We start from the raw sequence: 25,098 nt of genomic DNA, 5'->3' as shown, positions 1-25,098 counted from the left end.
TACAAGAAATCAATAGACTTGACCAGGAACAGGAAGTGGTGTAATACTTCTTGTTACTCATTGTTCTGTCCCCACCTCAGAGGTTTGTATCTGTAACAGGAGCTGCCTCCATTGTTGATCTCACAGCTCAGCCTTGTCTCACATGTGAGAAAATGTAATTTATTGTAACTTCTATATATAGAATGACCATGTTTGGGCACAAATGTTGGCTCTGTGCCACTATAGGTTATTAGGAATCAGCTATGTCATGAATATGTATCTAGAGGTTACCCAGCCTATAAATTGTATGGTTTTGGGGAAAAACAGGGGAAGATCCTTTTTGGATTTGGATCCTCTCACAGGCAGTTTTGATGCTTGTTAAAAGATGCTGTGCTTTCTTATAATAAAGTTTTTATATACAACTGAGCTGGTGTCTGCAGAGATTCCTTCATCATCTTCACATCATCGCGACGGAAGAAACCACAGACTTTGGCGTCACGAACAGGATGGCCTTTTGGCATTTGAAACGATCAAACAGAGATTGCAAGAGGCTCCAGCACTAGCGCTTCCAGATTACACTAAGAATTTCTTGTTGTATTTGTCCACTTCTACTGGAGGTAAATATGCATGTGGAGTACTTTGTCAGCCAACAGGTACAGGGACAAGTCCTCAACCTATTTCTTATTGCTCTACTACATATTCAGATGTAGAATTGGGATTACCGCTGTGCTACAGAGCAATGTTGGGAGTGTCTTTGATGTACGATAAGGCATCATCAGTCACTATGGGTTATCCAGTAACAATACTTACCCATCATAGTATCAGAAATCTTTTGAATTATGGCAAATACACATTGACCATGCCTAGACTTAGAGACTATCATAGGCTCTTAGAGCAGGAAGATGTCACTCTAGTGAGATGTGCTACGGTGAATCCAGCAGAGAATTTGCCAACTCCAGAGGATGGTGAACCGCATGATTGTGTTAAGGAAGGTGAGAAATACTCAAGGCTTAGATCTGATTTAAAAGCCCTCCCATTGCGTGAGGCGGACTTGGAATATTGGACAGATGGTTCTTGTTATTGTGTAGGTGATAAATTGAGCGCTGGTTAAGCTGTGGTAAGAGCTCAAGGAACGGGATTTGTTGTAGAGAAGGCTGAAATAGTACCTCAGCCTGCATCTGCACAACTTGCTTAACTTGTAGGGTTAACTGAAGCGTGTTTGTTGGCAGAAGGTAAGCGAGTGACAATATATACCGATTCTGCATATTCACATAATGTGTGTCATTTGTTTGGATCAGTGTGGAGGAGCTGGGGGTTTAAGAAAACAGACGGTTCTCCAATACAGCATCACGCTCAGATAATGAAATTGTTGCAGGCTATGATGAAGCCTAAAGAAATAGCAATAGCTAAATGTGCAGCACATAGAATGGATGTGTCAAGAGTCACCCAGGGGAATAAAGTGGCTGATGAAACTGCTAAAGCAGTTACGGGTGCAGATAAATTGGGTAAAGTTCTTTTGGTTACTAATGAAGTAGACTTAGAAGACAAAATTACGTCCAGGGATGTGATTTTGATACAGGAAACAGCATCTGCAATGGATAAACAGTTGTGGCAAGATCGAGGTGCAACAAAAGATTCTACTGGTCTTTGGAGAAATCATGAGGGGCTGGTAATAGCGCCCCCAGACCTGTTGGGTTTGATGATTCAGGAAGCACATGGGTTAGCTCATGTTGCAAGGGGGGAAGTTAAAAGAAAGATCACAAAGGAGTATGGATTTTGGGCACCATGTTTGCTTGAACAGATTGACGATGTTATAGGCAGGTGCACTATCTGTTTGAAAAATAACTTTCAGAGAGGTGTGATGGTTCCTCCTGGTTATATTCCAACTCCGAGAGGTCCTATGCGAGAGTTAGTTGTGGACTTTGTTGACATGATAAAAGCAGTTGAAGGTAAGAGATATATGCTCGTCGTTGTGGACAGGTTTTCACGATGGCCTGAAGCATGTCCAACTAAGCGGAAGGATGCTCAGTCGGTTGCCAAGTTTTTGTGTAGAGAAGTCATAAGCAGGTGGGGACTTCCGGATCGGATATCCTCAGACAATGGAAGAGAGTTCGTGGATAAGACTGTGAAACTGATTTTACAAAAACTAGGAATTAAACAACGTCTACCAAAGTGTGCGTTGTGTCTGTATTCTTAGCAGGAGGTCAAACACATTCCCTGTGGGTGTTGGCCTCCGCCAGGATTGTCCCTTGTCACCAATCCTGTCTGTGATTTTCAATTGTGGTGAAGAGTGAACTGAGTCTGAAGGCAAAGGTCTTGATTTACCAGTCAATCTTCATTCCAGCCCTCACCTGTGGTCATGAGCTCTGAGTAGTGACTGAGAGAATGAGATCACAGATACAAGCAGCTGAAATTAGTTTCTTCCGCAGGCTGTCATGGTTCAGCCTTACAGATAGGGTGAGGACCTCTGACATCTGAAGGGAGCTCAGAGTAGAGCTGCTGCTCCTTGATGTTGAAAGGAGCCAGTTGAGGTGGTTCAAGCTTCTCGTAAGGATCCTCCTGAGCGGCTTCCATTGGAGGTCTTCCAGGCAAGTCCAACTGGTAGGAGAGCTTGGGGTAGACCCAGAACACACTGGAGAGTTCATATATCCCATCTGGCCTGGGAATACCTCAGAATCCATCAGGAGGAGCTGGAAAATGTCTGACTTTCCTTTACACCAAAAACATTGTAATCAAACATTATGCTGTGCAGATATTTTCTATTAATATACTGAGGAAATGTTCGGACAAGTCACAAAAATGTTGATAGTGCAGTGGTTTCCAACCTGTGGGCTCGGGTTACAGTATCAGTAAAATATTCACTTCCATCAAGATATTTCAATACAGAGATTATCATGAGCACGGTTGGACTGAAGGTGGTGGTGGTGGTCTGCAGAATGTGCTCAGTCACCTGCTTCTCCAGCTGTCAGCCATGTTTCAGTTGTTGGGGGCTCAGATGTGATCTTTCTGCTGCTTGCTGCACCACAGATGAAGAATCCACATGTAGACCATATGTGAACCCAGAGGTTGGTGGTGAACCAGGAATGCCTTGTTATCTGAGCATGAACCTTTCTCTTCTCTTCCATTTGACCTAAAATGTGACACTCACTCGGGGTCATGAAGGTCACCTGAGGCACGTAGTCACCAACGTGTGTGTGTGTGTGTGTGTGTGTGTGTGTGTGTGTGTGTGTGCGTGTGTGTGTGTGTGTGAATGGGTGACTGTGGCTTGTAAAGCACTTTGAGTGGTTGATGAGACTAGAAAAGCTCATTTAAATCCAAACTTAAAACTCATCATCTTTGTGTCTTAACTTTCATGTAGTGGCTTATTCCTTGACTGACTTCAGGCCTGGTACCTGTTAATATTCTCCCTCTGGGTCAGTCTCAGTCTCAATGAATTCATGTGGTCCTGAGATTACTGTAAACTTTCCACAACCACAGCCTCTCTCTGACCCCCTGTTTGTTCAGCTGTACCAACAGAGCCTCAACAATATTCATTAAATAGCCTTACACACTAAGAGCGAGCTGTCTGACCTTATTACTGCAGTTAACTCCTGTAGTTTCAGTGTGAAACCATCCACAGCTTCATAAAGAGATGTGACCACAGCATCAGTGCTAACAGCTGCTATACTTTCCCTGCACAGGTCACAGGGGAGAGGAAAGATCTGATAATGAGAAAAGTGGTGAATGCAACAGGATAAATTACTTGTGTGTGTAAAAGCCCTGTTCATTGTCTGGCTGTGCATGTGCTGTGACAAACAGCCATGCTGTTTACCAGAATACAGCTGGTCGTTTGCTCCTGTGTATGTGAGATGAGGAGTGTGTCTGCAGAGCAGCTTGGGTTTCAGGCCTTGTGGAAAATGCTATTTCAGCCATGTACAGCACGACAACTGCAGAGACTATCAATGAGAGCTCATGTTACACTCTGTGTTGATGGATGGTGACATACGTCAGGAGAGCTGCTCTCCAGCCAGCATGGAGGGGACTCACTGTCAGATTGGAGGAAACTGTTAGGGCCCATATTCACAAAGCATCTTAAGGCTAAAAGTAGCTCCTATAAGTGTGGGAGAAGTTAGATGCAGTTGAGAGGACTCCTAACTCACTAAGACCAAATCACAAAGTATCTTAAAGGGCTGCTGCCATTCTACATCGCAGTGTTATGGAAACCTTACATTGTGTAAGGTTTCCATCAATTACTTAAAAGATACTGACTCAACCACGAGTGAATAATGATCGTTATGGAGTTTCTCAGGGATTAAATAACATCTCCTACCAAGCGAAACAACCCGATCAGTGTGGAAATGAAGTGTTTGGCAACGCTGAGCTACTTGGCAACAGAGAAAAGCCGATCTATTCACCAAACAATAAAAATAAATGTGCTCTGACATCATAGGACAATTCATACAATTTATTTTAGATTCAGGTTCAACAACTACAGGAAATAAAGCAGCTTTATGGCAATAGTCGGTCTACCTGCTAAAAAAGCATGTAAAAATGATTGCACCATCACAAGATGAGGAAGGATTTGTAAACAGGTAAAAAAAAAAAATCACATCATCAACACACAGCTGTAGACATTGTTGTACAGTGTCCAGGATCTACACATGAGTCATGGATCTTAATGGAGGGTGACCTGATCAGCTGTTTGAAAGGATCATATTCCTGTTGGATGTCACCTGGTGGGACAGAGGAAATCTTCACACACCTAAACCCACAGCCGGGACAACAGCTACATTACAACAGGTACAGCTACAACAGGCTGTGGCTAATAGAATGCCAGTTAGGTTTAGTTAGGTAGTCTAGGATAGGTTAGTTTTTTTTTTTTTTTTTTTTTCCCATTGAGATAATTTAATGTAAGTTTTCACATTAAAATCAAATTCTCCCGGGTCAATACAAACCTGATCATACAGATGCATTTTGGAGAATGCACAAATTTTATAAACAGCACCTAATCTGTTATTATTTAATTTGTATTAATTTATTTCTCAGTGGTTTTTTCTTCATTATTACTGTGGGATGTTGCGCATGCGTTTTCACCAGACACACCGGTGCATACACCAGTCTTTCATCAACCAACTGCTATGGTTCCTGCAAGGGAGCTTGTCCATGAAAATTGACATCAACAGATTCGCACTCTTAGCTTAGGAGTTTTCGCTTCTCCTTAGTAAAAGTTGGTCTCAGAAACTTTGTGAAGAGGACTTAGGAGAATACTTTGGTTAAAAACTTTTAGCGTGACTGAGACAACTCTCAGTGGTAAGATAAAATGCCATTTTAATATGGGCCCTGAAGTTTAAACCAGTTCTGATCAAACCACATGTGAGTGTGTGATTGAGTAGGTCGTCAAGGTGTGGGTAAGGCTGGACCCTAACCCTAACCCCTAATGGACTGAATGAACGGACAAAATACACAGAGTAGGATGTTTGAACTGCTATCACCATGTATGTACAGTATAGAATTCATGACATGATGTTGTTAATGCCTCCTTTCAACCAAAAACTTGTAAGGTAGCTTAGTCTTGTTCATATGCTAATTGCCTGTTAAAAAAAGGGCAGGTGATTGGTTCCCTTCAGTTTCAGAATGTCATCACTCTTGGAATTCACTTTAAACACATTTGACCTGACCAGAGATACAAGGCCCAACCAGCTGATGAGCCAGAAACAAAAAGAGGAGCGGACAAAATGACGTGGAGCTGCTCAACACTGTTCAGGGGAAAAGACAGACAAACTCATGTGATTATCAGTCAGGCTGACATAGGGACAAAGGTATTTACAGGACCGTATTTATTCTTTATTGTTTATTGGAAATTAATTTTGTGTGTTTTTTGACCCACTGGAGTCGTTGTTCATTGTAAAGATCTGTTTCAACTCACACACTGTTTATTGCAGAGTTAGTGTAGAAGGTTTTGTTTCGACACTTAGTTGGAAATTTAAGTTCCTCGCTTCGTGCTCAAAACCATTTGTCTGCCAATTCTCTCTGTCTCTCTCTCTCTCTCTCTTTTACACACACACACACACACACACACACACACACACACACAGTTAAGTTTAATATTTGAATAAGTGGTTGTGATGTTGCTGTGATAATATATGGAACATCCTCTGCCAACAAACCATAATTACCTTCATTATATTGTTATATCATCTATGTTATGCTGCCGGCATCTACAAACTTGGTAGCTGCCTTCCAACCTGCTTCTGTATATGCCACACACAGCTTGCTGTACTTTTTCTTCCTCTTCCTCCAAACCTTCCTCTCGTGGGACAGTGAGCTCAACCATGATCCGAGGTGGACCACAGGACAATGCCGGGTCCTAGGGGGATGAGGAAGCTCAGTCTCACTTGTCCACATGTCAGGTGGAGTACAGTGTGTATACAGTACACTCATGTGTAAACAACTATCACTGTTGTAGTGTCTGAATTTCTACAGGGTAGTGTTGTTAGCTGCTGTTGTGCACTCACTGGAAATGTGACCTTGACTGTTACTGGCTGACTTACAATGAATGTTTTACTGTCCTGTGTTGCCTCCTGTGTCAGGTGACTTGGAAATTATGAAAGATGATGTCTCCTTCCTTGGCTATTGTTTTAACAAGTTGAAAATACATTTGTGGCTGCTCCGCTTCTGCTACATAGCCAAGATGGCGATTGTTGAGGTGAGAAGTGTCCATTTTTTTAACCTCAGTGTTTTGACTTGTTGAGTGGAGCATCCAGGTACTTATAGCTCACTGTATGTTGCCAGTCTTGTCAATGTGAACTCAGTGATTCACTCAAAACAGTGAGTGCGGAAGTACCTGAACTGAGACACAGCATCAGTTTTTTATCTATAGAAGAATATCCTCTTCTCTGAAGGTTTTCTGAGACTGAACCATTACATGTGACTGATGTGATTATATCATGACCACTGATGGTTTTATCTCAGCAGCTATTTAGGCCTTCATTAGTTGTCTATAGAGTCTCAGATAAGTTGAAGAGCCCTTTAAATGAAGGACTGGTCTAAGTCCTTTTTGTTCTCCTCCATGGTCCTGCTCGGTTGACCCCGGCTCCTCATTCCTCACTGTCTTCAGAGTTGGTGTACACACTATTTTATCTGATCCACTTGAGAAGGATCCAGTTGAAGTGATGAAGCAGGGGTATTTTCACTCAGACTGGGTTACACCAAAGGCTATTTCAAGCAGTATCAACCGTGGTCTCCTGGCAAAGACAGAGGGTAGGGCGAACACTGAGGTTTAATGATGAGGGACAACTATAAATTATTTCTGACCAGTCTCTATAATGCATCAGGAATTAAAAGTGCTTGTTAATGTGTCATGATGAAGAAAGCTCCGCTTAGACCAGAAATATTTGATGATCTCACCTGCAAATCTCAGGTTTTCACTGATCATGGACACTATTCTGTATAATGAAATTATCTAAGTGAAAACATAATCGTAAAAACCTTTAGTGACCTACTGTACCTACTGAGAGAAGCATTGTTGCTCAGCAACCAGTTAACCTGAACTGGATTCAGTGGGAGAAATTATTTATATTGCGGGTAACTTTATCCTAGTGCGAAGGATCAGGACATAGTGGAACCAGCAGGACTTTTTATTTTAGAGTTATTATAAACTCACAGCTGTGTCTCACTGTGTTACATTCTCACTGTTTCAGACTAAACTCTGTTTGATGTTGGAGTATGAGCAGTGAGGTGTTTAGTTGTGTATGTTTGTGGTGATTTCATGTGTGACCTCTCCAGCCTGTAGCTGTTGTGGGATAATACTTAGTACTAACAGTCTGTAACCCTGCAGTAATGATCAGTCTTCATTATCTCCAGATTTACTCACCATTGATCTTAACTTAAGATTGAAACTTGAGACCCAGACCTATACCTGTTGAGTCAAACTGTGAGCTGAAGGGTACAAGAGACAGGACCAAAGCATGTCTCACATACCAAGATGATGTTCTGTTAAGTCTCAGAGATGACAAATATGTCTCAGTATGACTTCCTCCACTTCTGAAGCTGGAGAGAACGCCAGCAGATACTAATAACAAAGGTGCTGGTGAGTGTTTTAAGAACCTCCATAGCACCAAAGTCTTTTTTTCCATTTGATTCAGGTTCCCACAAAAAGTAAAGACTTCAAAGACTCCAAACAGTGTATGTACAGTGAGGTGAGAAGTATGGAACGAGCTCCATAACGTTGGTATGGTAACTGAGAAAGTTTAACATTGAACAAACAGAAACAGATCGGGACCTCAGGCTTCAGCAGTGGAGACCATTCAACAAAGGGAAGAACAGAGGCAGGAGCTGGCTTTGTTTGTCTGTGGGTGATTGTCTGCAGCTTTCTACACCAGCACAGACAGATGATGACACCTGAGTGGAGCCAAAGAGCAGTTGTTCAGGTCCGTCACTGCTTTCACTCGTTTGACTGAAGTTGAGTGTCATCAGCGTAGAAGACAAACCTGTATTTTTGAATGACAGGGGCAGAAGATGAGATTGGATTTCTGATGGAGATGGAAGTACCTTTTACAGGGTAAGGTGAACGAAGAGCAGACTGCGACTGAGCCAGAGATTCAGCCTGAAGAGGAGAATGCTTTGGTTACTGTATCAGAGGATGGCACAGGTCCTTGGATCAGCTATCACCAGCCTACTCTCCATCATTCTGATATTGATAGCTGCCTGAGCAATGCTTCCTCGGCTCCAGGAATCCAGAGAAGTTGGAAACTTATCCCCCTGTAGTTCTCTGTCTGTGCAGGGCAGGAAATAAAAGTGTCTGCTGCAGGCGGCTGCCCTGATACAGAGAGCACTGGCACCGACTCTGTTCCTGGAAACAAGCCGAGGTGGAGCCATTCAGACCATCCACTGAAGCAGAGGTAGAAATGCCACATTGGAAAAAGGCTCCAAGTTAAAGTCCTGGTTGGTCCAGATGGAATATTATGAAGATTGAACTGCATTTAATTTTCTTTAGTCCTGCACTGTGTATGTTGAGTTACTGCACCTATTTTAGCTGAGTATGTGAACGCAGCACAGAGGAAATAGTGTAGAAGTTAGTAAACTTCACAAATGAGTCTAGTCTCTAAACGACCAACACAACAGTGATGGAAACAGCAGTGATTCATGTCTGTTGTGTCCACTAATTCTCTCAGCTATGATACTCTCTGTTGGTGAGGTCTCAGAACTACCTTTGAACCAGACATGTGTACTTCAGGGCACAAACTTCTCTAATGTCTTCATGTCACAGATGATGGACAAAGACTTTAACACCTGAGTCTCTCAGGTAAAATGTGAGACTCCTGTAGCTGTAACTGGACAGAGGCTGTGAACCACAAACATATGAAAAAAAATGAAATCCTGTTATAAACTGTTTGGTGGTTTTAATTGTATTTTTAGTGACGTGATGTGTTTTGTGTAATACCCTTCAAGGGATAGTTTGGGTTATTTGAAGTGGGGTTGTGTGAGGTAACTCATGAATAGTCGTTAAATTACCTACAGATGATTATGTTCAGTGCGTTCCCCGTTGGGAAAGCCGACCAGGAGCACCCAGCAGAGTGGCAGAGCTATGTTCTATTAACTGTCTAACACACCATGTTAGACCGTTAATATTTCCATGAGACTAGATTAACATGCTAAATTATATTTTCACAGTGTGAGGTGTGGAAATCAGTAAAGTCAGCAGTGTGTGGTGTCAGTGAGTGAGGAATGAAACAGGACTGAACTAAGGTAACATTAAGAGATAGTTTAGAGTATTTGTAACATTTCAACAGATTATTAGTTGGGATTCAACAGTTCAACTGCTTCACTAAGCCTGACCATGAAATGGTTCACTAACTGTTGGTAAAATATTTTTTCAGGTGTGGACAATAACAAATTACATTTTGAAATGTTTGCTGTGTTTACCAAGACCAAACTTCATCACTGACTAAAGAAAGGAAATACGGTTCAACTGTGTTTTATGAAGGTGTGTTCAGTTTTGTATAATATCCTACAGGTTCTACAATCAGTCAGACAAACAGTCAGTAGGCTGTTTCAGAGTCATAAGCTTCCGTAAATGTGGAACAATACAACAATGTGTTGACATAAAAAATGTACTGTCACTTGTATTGGAGTCATATTTGACCAGGAAGATATATATATTGTGTATCCACAATAGCTGTATGCTATTTGTATAGACATTGTTGAATATTAGACTGTTCAACAAAGATAAGTGAAATGTCGCAAATACGGTGTAATGTCAGTGTAATGATCCATATCAAGTGTAACCTCCTCCATCACTCAGCATGTTGTCACCTTCATTAGGATTGTATTATTTGTTCTGTCAGCATGACTGTGAGGAGATGATGTGTTAGATGTGTCAGTGTCACTGTCTTCTCACAATGATTGAGTTCTCTGCATTGTTACTGTGGTGATGGAAGTGTGTGTGTGTGTGTGTGTGTGTGTGTGTGTGGTGTGTGTGTGTGTGTGCGTGCGTGCGTGCATGCATGCATGCGTGTGTGTTTGTAAGAGAGAGTGTGTGTATATTACAATACAGTGCTGTCTGCTTAGACAGAAAGGCAGCAGACAAACAGGTCACTGACCCACTGATAACGCTGGTGTTAGTCAGACCAGTAATGAAATTATCTTAGTCAGAGAGCTGCTTAGGGTCTTATTCAGTCTTGTCTAGTTCTTTTCCCTCTGAAGCACAGATCAGAGATCCACTGCATCAACAAGTCATGGCTTCTGATATTAGACTGATTGGATACATTAGATTATTTAATAAATGCATTAATTACAATTAGTAATAATATAATATAATATAATATAATATAATATAATATAATATAATATAATATAATATAATATAATATAATATAATATATGTATATCATTATTTGATTAATTAATTATAACTAAAAGCATAAGTTCCTCTTTGGAGGTGGTTCCCTTTCAATGTTTGAATGTGTGGCCTTTGTAATACTGCACAATGTTTGTTGTGCTGGGGTGAGGGACAGGTGGGGGTGGGGGGGCTGGAAACCCTTTGAAGACAAATGAACACCACAAAATGCATTCCCTCCACTCTCTCCTGTGCCCTCTCTGTACCATCCTCTGTCGAGAGTAGGAAACAGTGGAGCCTCTGACCCACACTGTTGACAGGCCTGATTTATACACACGCGCACGCACACACACACACACACACACACACACACACACACACACACATGCTCTCTCTCACACACACACACACACACACACACACACACATACACACTTACACAGACACACAGGCTATATGTTCACTACATCTACTCCTCTGCACACACACACACACACACACACACAGGCGCACACACACACACAGGCGCACACACACACAGGCGCGCACACACACACACACTGCAGTTTGACATTTGGGCTTCTAACCAATAGGCAGGCAAAAGGCACAAGGGCATTTTACAGCTCCGCCAGGTGCTTATAAGAGTTGCTCACACACTTACTCTCCCTGCAGTCACACACTCAGACGGAGTTCCCTCACAACTTCTCCCACAGGAGGAACCTCTCTATACAGCCTCTGTCTGGATCACACAGACAGGTTAAAACACAGACAGATAGGGTGTAGACACACACACCTGCAGAGAAACCAGTGGAAACTCATAATGTTTCGTTACGGCCAAAATCATTTCACCTGGAATGGAACTCTGAGGGAGCTGGAGGGCAGACATCCAGCCTTCTGCACAGGTAGGCTCAGACTGACAGTGAGTGTCTGTGTGTGTTAGTCATATGTATTTGTGTGTAGTGAGAGACAGAGCTGCAGAGTTGATCTGGCATGAGTCATCTCTCCAGAGCAGAGCTTTGACTTGACCAGAGACCCTTCAGCTGCAGGTGAAGGATCATCGTGTCTGAGAAAGATGTCACCTGTCATTGAGTTTTCACACAAAATAACATTTAACTTTAAATCTGAGCCTCTTCAACAGTTGGAATCACACACCACCTGCCAGCCATCTTCATCATTACAGTCATCATCTTCACTGGAATAAGCTGACAGATTGTTGCTGTGAGTGATGAGATGCAGAGAATGACAAACACTTCTGAAAATTAGCTTTTGTGTGTCTGTAGTACACGCTGCCTACACATCACAGCTCAGCTCAGTGCTGCTGCTATCTGTACTATGTGACTCTGCTATGTCCTGAATGTGAGTGTGTGTCTGTGTTGGCTCTGTGCAGAGGGATGGGATTTCAGCTCAGAGGCATAGCATAGAGGAGCAGAGGAGCACCCAATAGTCTAATGAGACATGAGCGACCTGATGATGCTGAAGGAAAACAAGTGCAGCTGTGAATGAAACTCAACAGAGCAACAAAGTGATGGTGTCAACCTCAGACTGAGGGTCAGTCAGTGGCTGTGTCCCAAGTCACTCACTACTCCCTATATAGTCAAATCCATAGGTCGCCATTTTGTACTACTGTCTGAATATATAGTGAGATTTATTATACCCTATATAGTGGACTTATAGTATCCCACAATGCATCATGAAAAAGAGTGTACAACTGATGGTCATTGACTAAGCAATATATCAGTTCATTCAACTCAAGTCCTTTAAATCCATCCCCTCCCCCGTCACTTCCGGTGTGCCCCAGGGGTCTGTCCTAGGGCCCCTCCTCTTCATCATCTACCTCCTTCCCCTCGGCAATATCTTCCGCAAATTTAACATTGACTTCCACTGTTACGCTGATGACACCCAGCTCTACCTCTCCACTAAACCCTCATCCACTCTCCTGCCCACCTCCCTAACTGATTGCATCACTGAAATAAAAACCTGGTTCACTCTAAACTTCCTTAAATTAAACAGTAACAAAACCGAGGTTCTCCTCATTGGCACCAAATCTACTTTATCCAAAACCAACAGTTTTCTCTCACTATTGATAACTCCTCCGTTTCACCCTCCCCCCAGGTTAAGAGTCTGGGTGTCATCCTTGACAGCACACTATCCTTTCAATCCCACATCAGTAACATTACCCGGTCTGCCTACCTCCACCTACGAAACATTAATCGCCTCCGCCCCTCCCTTACCCCCCACACTGCCGCCATCCTTGTCCACAGCCTCGTCACTTCCCGTCTGGATTACTGTAACTCTCTCCTCTTCAGCCTCCCTCTTAAATCCCTCCATAAACTTCAATTGGTCCAGAACACAGCTGCCCGTATCATTACGCGTACCCCCTCTATCCACCACATCTCTCCTGTCCTCCAACAGCTCCACTGGCTACCGGTTCAGTTCCGTATTCATTTCAAAGTCCTTCTATTAACATTTAAGGCCATCCACAACCTCGCCCCCCCATATCTGTCCGACCTCCTCCATGTTCCCGCTCCCTCAGATCCTCTTCCTCCACACACCTGTCTGTCCCCTCCGCCCGTCTCACCCCCATGGGGAGTAGAGCATTCAGCTGCTCTGCTCCCCGTCTCTGGAATCTACTACCACCCCAACTCAGAAATATCCATTCATTCCCCCATTTCAAATCTCAACTCAAAACACATCTGTTTAAAACTGCCTTTTCCATCTGATGCCAATTGCTCTGTCACTTTTGTATTGTTTTTATTTTTATATTTCATTTTTATTGTTGTTAATTAATTAATTAATTCTCAATGTATTTTAATCGAAATTTGTGTAACTGTGTACGGTGTCCTTGGGTGCCAAGAAAGGCGCCTTTAAATAAAATGTATTATTATTATTATTATTATATACCATCATGCAGAAAAATGCAGAGAAAATTTTTTACATTTCACTGATGAGCTCACTGTATAATCATCTACATAGATCTGGATAACGAGTAGAGAGTAGTGAACGAGTGAGTGATTTCAGACACAACCTGACTGTCAGTCTTAACCTGTGTCTGAAAGCACTCCTTCCTTAATATGCTGCATTTGCTGTCCGCCATTTTATGTCAGTGTCTGAATTCTGAGTGTGAACCTGAGGCTCAGACATGACATCCATTATGTATCCATTACTGTTAATATCACACAGATTAAACGATAGGCAGCGATGATGCAAAGAGAGGATCATCTGTGTCTGAAATTTGAAGAAAGTCATTACTGAGTGTCTCTTCTGTTTGTTAGATAGTGAATGAGTGAATAAGCTGAGCGGTGACCTCAGGCCTCTGTCATGTCACCAGCTGCACCAGTGTTATCTCACTCATTTAAAAGGACGTAATCCTGAGTGCTGCTGCTGCTGTTGCCAGGTAACAGTCAATCAGCTCCTCATTCACAACTGCTACACTTGCACAGGTACAGTGTGCAGTAACAATGGTGGCAGATTTACCATCAAAATAGATGGTATGATAATGAGACACCCTCCACAACTGCGAGTATGACTCCACATGGAGTTACACTCCTTCTCTGAGTGGGAGTGTGTAGGGGCAGGACTGGAATTGGGCCCAAGTGTTGTGCGATAGGTGCACAGCAGCAAACCCTGTGACTAGCGCCCCCAACAGCACATCCAGGATTCTGCTGCAAACAGCATCAGAACATCTCTTTCTTTGTGCACAGTGGGTTCATCTCACTATTAGGCAATGACCCCCACTTTAGGCAACCCCCCCCCCCCCCCGAAAAACAAAACAAAACAAAACAAAAAAAAACTAAACAAAAAAACTAAACAAAACAATGACAATGAACCCAAAACTATAAGAAAATAAGCTGGTTACTAAACGAACAAAAGAAAATAAACAAGTACACACAAAAAAAAAATATTTTGAAAAAAATACTACAACTAAAAGAAACTACCCAGGCAAAAGAGTAGCAACTTCTCTCTAAGCACACCGAGTATGGCTCAGGTCATACACCACAGCACAGAACAGGTGGGATCTACCCCATCTCCCTGAACACCACACGCTACACATACGCAACAGCTATCTGTGCCTCTAATAGGAGCTCAACCTCCCTACAAGCCGGCGTGATGGCAAGATGGCGTTGAAGACTCTTCATGACTCTGACACACACATTGATGGCAAAGGGGCAGTGCTGGCTGTATCTATTCTGCAGGAGTATTTAACAGGTGCCAGGGACTAATTACAATCTATTCTGTGTGAGCGTCGGCAACAGGAACTTTTCAAGTGAAGGACAAATGTGTCAGTCCTGAATGTAACCTGTAAAGCCACATCATGATGCTATTAGCTAATGCTATGCTAGTGTAGGTAGACCATTAGGAGTGGATAAGTTTAGAGCAAGCACCTTGTTAAATCCATCCACACTCTTTAGCTACAGCTCCATTCACATTGCTCCAAGTCTTGACAGATTATGGCTGCTAGGCCATGATTTGACAATCATCACTGGGGGGCTGGACTTAACTTTAAGTTAATCATGATGTAACAGTAACGGTTTGAAGAAGCTAGCTTACATGCCCAGAGACACCAAACAGAGGAAAAGGAAAACATGAAATTGTTGCTGACGTGAGTAACACTGAAACTCCCAAAGAACACCTGTATCAGTGGCGATTGCTCTAAGACTGCAAGGGAAGCTCAGCTTCCCCTAAAATGTCAACAAAATAATTGGTCAAATATGTGCTGTTGTGTGAACATTTCATTGACTAAATATGCGCTAGAACACGTTCATCTTTTGTTCAGAATCAGCTACTTATCACAGGTAACCGACACGACTTCTTCTCATTCATCCCCGCAGCACCACAGAGCTTTACACTGTGTAGACGCCGAGCGTCTCCTGACTTCAATGGGGAAGCAGAGAGTGGGTTGTTCCACTGCAGCAAAACTAGACGGTCATTGGATAAATGCTGGGCTTTGTCCCGCCCATCGGACGCTCAGCGTCTCTGGGGGTCTATGGAGCAGTGGGCTGGCCCAGACGCTTGGCTTCTGCATGATGATTGGATGATCTGTCTGAGGCTGAATCCCTTTTTGATTGACAGCGAAATGAGCGAATCAGCGATCTTGAAGTATAAGCATCCACCGGAGCAGTTTTCAAGTTTTTCATTCCGAGTTGATCTAGAGACGTTACTGATCCTCAGCGACTTTGTCTTTGTTAAAAACAACTAGCGTTGTGTTTGGCGACTCTCTTCTGTCACTCTGCGAATTTACATTTAAATAGACGGACACATTTTATGATGTAGGCCGAAAAATGAGCTTCCCCTCCTTATAAGACCAGCAGCCGCCACTGACCTGTATGTACCAGCAACGGAACAAATGGAGATAAATGAAAATGCGTAACCACCACTTAACCTGCCTGTGAAACCTGTCACTGAGTTGAATGTAACGGTGAAGGTAGTAGTGGCAGCGGCAACTCTGAGACCTTGGCAGCAATTAAAGAACTTTCAAACAAACATGACGAGACATTCCGCAAAATTTCTGCCATTGGAATGACAACAGAGACAACTTCAAAACAAATTGAGAAACTGTCATCTATTGGGGAACTTATTTTTGTGGATTATTACTGTGTGACTACATTCTGAAACACACACAGTCATAGATTAAGAGTTGAAAAAAGAGAATCAGCTCCTGAGAACGTGGCGACATAGCCAATTGTCTTGGCCAAAAAAGAAAGGATGGATCCTACCGGTGTACTATCATCTTGTTTGCACTTCACCGTATACGCGACGCTGTTTGGAAGTGTGCAAAAGGATTCAAGGATAATAATCTGACGCTTGCCGAGGCTTTGTCTCCTGAGGACGGGGTTGCAGGATAGAAACCCTTGTGGACAAAGCAAGAAAGGAAGGGAAAAAGGCTTCATTACTTGGTCCCTTTGCTCTGATAAATGGAAAGAAGATCAATCACATGGGCAATTAATTCTTGTGGGCTTTGATGATCGAGATTTTCAGAGTTTAATAATTTTGTTAATTTAATTCCTAATTTCTTGTATACTTATTTGGAATCCCTATTTTAATCAGCTATCTTATTGATGTGTGAACTGTTTGAACTTGACATATTTTGTAAAATATGTTCATTAATAAACTTGGAGAATAAATACATAAATAAATAAACATCTGATTGGGTAAATATGTGACTAATTGGGTTTTGATTGACAGTGTCAATCTTCAGTCTCAGGGAGTAGAGTTAGTTAGTTAGTTAGTTAGTTAGTTAGTTCACAGTTGAGAGCTGCACTGTTTCTGTTCCTATGATGACACAGACCACATGTCCCTGAGCACAGCACAGTATTAATACTGTTAAAGTGTTATTTAAGCAATGCTGTTACTCAGACAACTGTCACTGCTGCAGCCATGTCAAATACTCAGGCAATGCAATGCTTCCTTGTTCTACTTTCATCGGCTCTGTGGTGTATTTAGAAGGTTACACACATACTGAGGCTTGACGTTTAACAGTAAACAGATTGCACACTCAGTGTATTATGATTATTATTATTAATCATAAATCTCACAATACTACTACTACTACTACTACTAATAATAATAATAATAATAATAATAATCATGATAATTAAACCTGCAAGCAGCATTGAGCGGGCCCTTGCACTCCTGCAGACTGCAGTGGTGCCACAAGGGGTCGCTATGAATAAAAGTGAATATTGGCACTTCTGTCTTCAGGCCAGGACTCTTATCAAACATATCAAGTTTGGGGCAGTTTTGACAATATGTTTTGGAGTTATAGCAATGTCCTCTTGAATGGCGAATTATGGCAATGCGCAGTCACGGGCAGGTATCCAACAAAAAATCCAAAGTTTCGCAATTTAGCATTGCAAAGGTCTTAAGGTGAGACCTACCAAATATGATGTTGATCTGATTAATTCTCTAGGAGGAGTTTTTTGGGGAAAAATGTAGCAAAATTGCACACTAAATTCAAAATGACTTCTAGTTTGGTTTAGGATATGGCTCCAAGAGACTTTTTTGTACATCTCCATGTGTCACATATGCTGACCAATTTTCATACATCTAGGTGAAACGTAATGCAGAGGCTATTTCGTTGAAATTTTCTAGGTGGCACCCTTGAGCCATTTTGCCATGCTCAATCTTGATGGCCATGTAGATGTCTTAAGGCCGGGACTCTTATCAAACATATAAAGTTTGAAGCAGTTTGGACAAGGTGTGCTGGAGTTATAACAACTTCCTGTTTCATGGCGAAAGATCGTAAGTCGCCACATTGCTACTGTCAGGCCGTTCAATGATGTGTCAAAGTTTTCACAATAAAGCATCACCAAATATTTTCTGCTCAAGTTTGAGATAGGTGTAGTCAACCCTCTAGGAGGAGTTCATCAAATTGTAAAACATTGAATTTCCTTTTGCCACAAGGTGGGGCTATGACTATCACTTAATTTTGACATATATGTTATCAAACATACAAATGTTGGTTTGTTTGGACAATGCATGCTGAAGTTCTATCGGCTTCCTCTTTCATGGCGAATCATCTGAATTTGCCAAAATTTTAAAATCGCAAAGGTTTTAAGATGAACTGCTCAAATATGATGTTGATCTTATTTATTCGCTAGGAGTTTGTTAAAGCATGACGTCTTTAAATCTCAAAAATGAAGAGTAAATTCAAAATAGCTCATTTCGTGTTGGGTTCAGGGTATGGGTTGTGGTGATGTTTTTTTGTAGGTTTTGGCATGTAACGTGCCCACCAAGTTCAGTGCATGTAGGTGAAACATAGTGTGAGTAGTGCTACAATAGAGGGCGCTATTGAGCCATTTGGTCACACCCATGTGTAAGAACCATAAAATTTTCACCACGCCTGGCATGTGTGCAAAGTTTCATGAGTTTTTGAGCATGTTGAAGAACCCAGAAAGGCAATTTTCACTCAGGAATAATGATAAAAAAAGTGTGTGTGTGAGTGTGTGAGTGTGTGTATGTGTGTGTGTGTATGTGTGACCATTGCTTCACTGCTGTATCATGTTTAGTTGCTATAAGCAGACCTCTGAGAAGTAAAAGCTCAGATCCTGTTTTAGCTTCCTTTCCACTTCAGCCCTCACACACATATCTTTACCATACACACACACACACACACATATATTCTCAACAACCATAAACAGTTATACTGTACAGTGCACAGTTTCATGTTACTTCTATGTCATAATGAAACACTGCAACCAAAACCTGACAATCCTTTTTCAAAAAGGCATTTCCTTAACAAAATCATACACACGTGCACCATGTTACTGTGTTACTCTTTGAAAGCAGCAACAAAACATTGATGAACTTAACACAAAACACTGCTGTCTTTATAACTTTGTTCACCTTTTTAATTTTGTCATACAGGCTTCATACAACACAGAGATGGACAATATTCAGAAAACAGCTCATTTTACCAGAACAGGTTTTTGCAGAACGGTAGAACTTACAGGTTGTGCAACTGCATCGAAGTCTATATGACTCTGTCACAGAACAGGTTTACACTCAACTGTGAAGATACAGAACAAAGAAGATCAGGCAGTAGACAGATGCATATTTCAGATGACAAAAGGGCCACTTGTCATAAATCATGGCCTGACACTGAGGGAGACTGAGCAGAGAATCAGTCCAACCTCCGTCGATACAGAGTAGCAGCCAATATGTGACCTGCACTAGTCCCCCCATTCTGGGGGTGGTGTCTGTCGGGGTATCTGCATACTGTATCTGCCCCCAACCCCTTCCTTATGTGAATATGTAGACATTGTAATCCTGTTTTTTTTTTTTTTCTTTTTTTACATCAGAGTCACTTTACACCATATCCACAGTACAGTGAATACATTTTCTGTTGCAACCTGTAAATTCTACTGTTCTGTAAAAACCTGTTCTGGTAAAATGAGTTGTTTTCTGAATATTTTCTATTTCTGTGTTGTGTGAAGCCTGTATGACAAATTTAAAACATATACTAAGCTGTAATGACAGCAGTGCTTTGTGTTAAGTTCTGCATTGTGTTGTTTCTGCTATCAAAGAGTTAATTCAGATAGTGCATGTGTATGTGGTTTTGTTAAAGAAATGCCATTTTGAAAAAGCATTGTCAGGTTGTGATTGCAGTGTTCCATTTTGTGTTTCAAGTGAAACCTTCAGCTCCAGGTGGTTTTTCTTATTTGGCTTGTATTTTGAGTTTTGACACAATGAGCCAAATTGTGCAAAAAGTGTGTAAGCAATCGCAAAAACTGTAATAGTAGCTGTGAACCTTCATCAGTCAGTAGTCACTGTGATACTCACTACCACCTCTACTCACCTGGATCAACCTGGGAATGAACAGTGTCAGTAATCATCTTTTATATAACTAGAAGGCCTCCATCAAGGCCAGTGTCAAACAGCACACATCAGACTTCAGAGAAGGAAATTCAAATTCATAGTAAATGATCTGCATCTGCCCCAAAATCTAATGGGTTCTTTCCTGATCCAGGACCCATCCCTGCACCAAGTGCAGTGAAAAGTGGTTCACTAGTTTTTGTTCTGTTGACAAACAGACAGACACAGGTAAAAACAAAAGCTCCTTGGTGGAGGCAAAGAGGATCATACTTCAAACTATTATCATTTAACATCTTCACAGAAGATTCAGTGTTCTGTATTCATGTTGTGTATTCATGCTGTATATTCATGTTGTGTATTCGTTTTGTATATTCGTGTTGTGTATTCATGTTGTATATTCGTGTTGCGTATTCGTGTTGGGTATTCGTGTTGGGTATTCGTGTTGCGTATTCGTGTTGGGTATTCGTGTTGCGTATTCGTGTTGGGTATTCGTGTTGCGTATTCGTGTTGCGTATTCGTGTTGCGTATTCGTGTTGGGTATTCGTGTTGGGTATTCGTGTTGGGTATTCGTGTTGGGTATTCGTGTTGCGTATTCGTGTTGCGTATTCGTGTCACGTATTCATGTTGCGTATTCATGTTGTATATTCATGTTGCATATTCATGTTGTCTGGAGCTGCAGGAGCTGTAACACTGAGAAACTCTATACACAGATTTACAACAGGGCAGATTTTTTTCTGGTGACCCTCAATGACCCCCAGTGACCCCTTAGTGACTCAGTCACAGTCTAATGGAGAGACACCGAGTCTTTAAAAAACAACGGAGAAGGGGATTATCTCAATGATGATGATGATGTTGATGATGATGATGAGGATAAATGTACCCAGCACTATGTTGCCATAAGATTTTTATTAATTAGTTTTTTTATAATAAAGATTATTAGAGTATATTAGAGGGTCAGAGCCTTTTATTAATAAGATCTTCTCCTCTGTGATAAGACCTGAAGGTGTATCACTGTCAGTCTGGATCATCTGGCCTGAGTGGAGGAGGGTGGTGTTTCTCCACCTGTTTATTCTCACTTTTTTCACGTTGTCTGATTTATGGGAACATTTTATCAAAGAGGGCCTCCCATACTTAAAGTTTCAATTGCAGTGTGATTTATATCCCAACAGGAATCAGTGTTACAGCACTGGTCCAGGATTATTTCCATGGAGCTGCTGCACCATAAATAAACATGAAAACAGTCTCTGAAAGCTGCAGTGATCACAGACAACAACATGTACAAATGGACAGGATAAATATACTGAGCATTTTTATCATTAGAACATTTGTAAAATGTAATGCTTGTCCTTCAGGGGGATACTGGAGCGAAGGTCACAGAGCAGTAAACCCTGAAGGACTCTTCCTCTGGGGATTATGAACGTGCACTCTACTAAAGAAAGCTTGTGGGTGAAAAAAGCACAGGGATGCAACTTGTTATCAGAAGCTGAGCTCCTCACCCACCTCCAGCCTCCTATCAGCTCTGGCAGCAGAAACAGTTTGACATCACTTTAACTTTCATCTGTTTCACATGTTCATAACAGTTTGTTCATAATCAGATAAAAGAAGACACTTCATGATTTTTGTCTTATTTACAGTTTATCCTCAGTGTGACTTTAATCAGTGACATTACTTGTACTGTTTCTTTTCTATTCTAGTATGTTTACATTTCACCTTGTTGAATTTTACGGTATGAAACTATACTAACCTATACTATAACTGAATTGACCTGCAGGTATCAGTGTTTCTTCTCATATCATATTAATACTTTATCATGGTTCTGATGATGTTGTTTATAATTAAAAACTCTACCTCTTTCACATGAACACGCTCGTACTTGGAAAGGTACACCAGGGTTAACAGAGCCAGGTGATAACCAGCTTCATAGTACAGGTTATCAGGACTGACAACCTTAGGATCAGTTTAGCCAGATAATGAAAAGTTATCCTGGGTATGTTGAACTTGCTTTGTAGTTAATTTCTCTGTTCTTCATCTGTAATGATAAAAATGTTTAAAACAAATTGTATTGTTGTTTGTATTGTATTGTGTTGTGATATTATAATAAAAAGAATGTAATAAATGGTTTAGATTAGATTATAATCCAGCTGTCAGCGAATATATTTGTTCTAACTGCTCCTATGAAGACATATTTTATATTATTCCAGTTGTGTTTTACTATATTGCCGTTAATTACCCTTTCAGATCCACCATGCAATTGAATGCAATTTGCATATATTTGCATATTCAAATGAAAAAGCTATAACAGAGGAACTATAAGGCCAAAATGCATATATGGGATGTCATCTGAAAGGTAACATCTCCTAATTTCTTTTAAAACTCTTCTTGTTTACCATGTGACTAAAACTTAACCTTCAGCTCATACATGGTATTTATTTATCCTAACCCTCAAAAAAGTCATATTTGATAACAATAACTTAGATATATTTTATACAAGAACAATGAAAATCATCACATTCCTTCTTCGTCTTGTCAGAAACTCCTGTGTGAAGTTTCACGCCTCTGCTCCTGATAATATGGGAGCTGTTGACTACTTAGTTTATTTTTCAGAAGAGAAACATGCTTTACTCTTTAATGTGAAATAATGGGAAAAAAATACTGAATCACATCCTCCAAGGTAGGGAGTCACACCGCTTCACCGGTTTTACTGGTTTATGATGCTGGTAAATATGAATTAATTATATTTATGTGTTTTGATGCTTACTGAAAAATGAACTGAATAGACTCCAACTGAGCTAACCAGGTATAACATGTCCATACTCACTAAAGTTTAAGCATTTACCCTGAGTGCGAATTGAGAATCGAGATGGAAATACTGAAGTAAAGCACAAGTACGTCAATAATGTACTTATACACAGTAGTTACTTAATTACATTCCACCACTGCTAATACAGTACTTATTAATACTTAGACTTGCAGTGCACATTAATTTAAATATTGTTCATTTACACAACACAACTAACAAATATATTCTTAAAATGTCAACACTCAGTGTGTGTATCTCAGTAATGTGAGCAAAGTTATAGTTATAGATGTGTATCACTATCACAGCCTGTTGTCTGTAGGCATCAGTGAAACCAATTAACCAGACAGCTGAAGCTATACACAGGATCTTCTCTTTTGGAAATGTGTGTGTGTGTGTGTGTGTGTGTGTGTGTGTGTGTGTGTGTGTGGGTGTGGGTGCATCTGTGTATGTGCTGCATTATATACTTGTGTCAACCCAGGGGAATCCTTTGTGTGACAGAAATGTCTGTATGATTTCTCCATTTTCTTCCTGATAGACAAGACAAAGCCTGTTTTTGCATGTCTGAAAGTGTGTGTTTGGTTGATGCCTTGTTGGGATGACCCGTGTGTGTGTGTGTGTGTGTGTGTGTGTGTGTGTGTGTGTGTGTGTGTGTGTGTGTGACCTTATGGGGGGAGTCCACAGGCTCCAGAGTTCATGTGGGCTGGAAAGCTGGCTATGACTCAGTGGCTCAATGTTAGGATTAAGGATGGGTATTCTCAGCTAGTGTGTCCTTCAGCTTGACTCAGTCTGTCTCTATTACACACACACACACACACACACACACACACACATACACACACACACACACACACACACAGGTTAATAAAACATTTAGTGAGAAAACAAGTCTTTACATCACTCTCTTGTGGTTGAATGTGGTCAGATACACACGTTTTTTTCAGGATTTTCCCCCAATACTTCATTCTTATTCTCCACTTCTTAGGCCTTCTGTAAAACGAGCACTCACTATTGCTGCTGCTCAGACCCTTAACACATCACCAGGTGTTAGACTGTGTCATGTACTGTATAAGTGATATCATGGACACCGATTAAACTTCATGAACTCCAAGTCCATGACAGAAGATTCAAATTATCTTTGGTCCAGTATGAGGCTTAAGTCTAATTTGTGTCTGTGAAATGACCTTAAACTTTCAGTTTGACCAATGAACCACTTGACTCTTCAGGATGTATATAACACATCATGGTCCAATCACAGGGAGCTGAGCTGGTACTTACAAACCAACAAACAGAAAAGATTCACCCTTAGAGATATCATCAACTTATTTATTGCATCTTACCCTTATTGTATGTATTTTAAAGGAGCTATTTGTCCGATTTGCTAACACTGTAACATTGCTAACATTAGCATTAACAGTTGTTTACTTACTAGTATTGGCAAGAGTTTCATCCATTGTTGTGTTGTCAATACCAGAGGTTATATTACGTCCTCTGAGCAGCTACAGTTACTCAGTATCCGAAAATGACAAGACTGTCGGACCAAGCCGGAGCTATCTGGTTAGCATGCTAACTTCAGTAGAAAGAAAGACGTGATAGAGACAAGAGTTAACATTGGTGTTTGTTTCCACCTTTGGAGACAGCTGTTGGTGATTAAAGGAATGAAGTTTGATGAACTCACTTTTCTTCTAGACTGGTAAGTAAACAGCTGCTCAGACACAGTACACTCGTTGATTTGTACACCATGGCAGCGAAGGTATTTTGCCATGTTAGTAATGCATCCTCCCTTGCACAAAAGTTTGACACAGGTGTTGGGCTGTATCGTTCCATCATTTTTTCAAACAAAATGAAGCCAGGCTGTAGGGATTTAAGAAGTTTAAGAATTGTGAGTGCTTTCTTTTGAATGCTAATGTGTGTATCTGCCTGGTTCTGCTCCACAGTGTTTTTTTTCTAGATAGATAGATAGATAGCTAGATAGATAGATAGATACTTTATTTATCCTCAAGGGGGAATTCATGTGTCCATCAGCTCATTGTTGATAATAATAAAAATAGTTAATAATGAATAAACAATACTAACTAAATTAGTCCCCTTCTTTTGGCTGAGGTATTATACAGCCTGATGGTAGTGGGAACAAAGGATCTCCTGAACCTCTCTGTTCTGCAGCACAGTGAGATGAGACATTTGCTGCAGATGT

The sequence above is a fragment of the Seriola aureovittata genome, chromosome 10 (genome assembly GCF_021018895.1).
Source record: "Seriola aureovittata isolate HTS-2021-v1 ecotype China chromosome 10, ASM2101889v1, whole genome shotgun sequence".
Classification (NCBI taxonomy): Eukaryota; Metazoa; Chordata; class Actinopteri; order Carangiformes; family Carangidae; genus Seriola; species Seriola aureovittata.
This window is presented reverse-complemented; position numbering follows the sequence as displayed.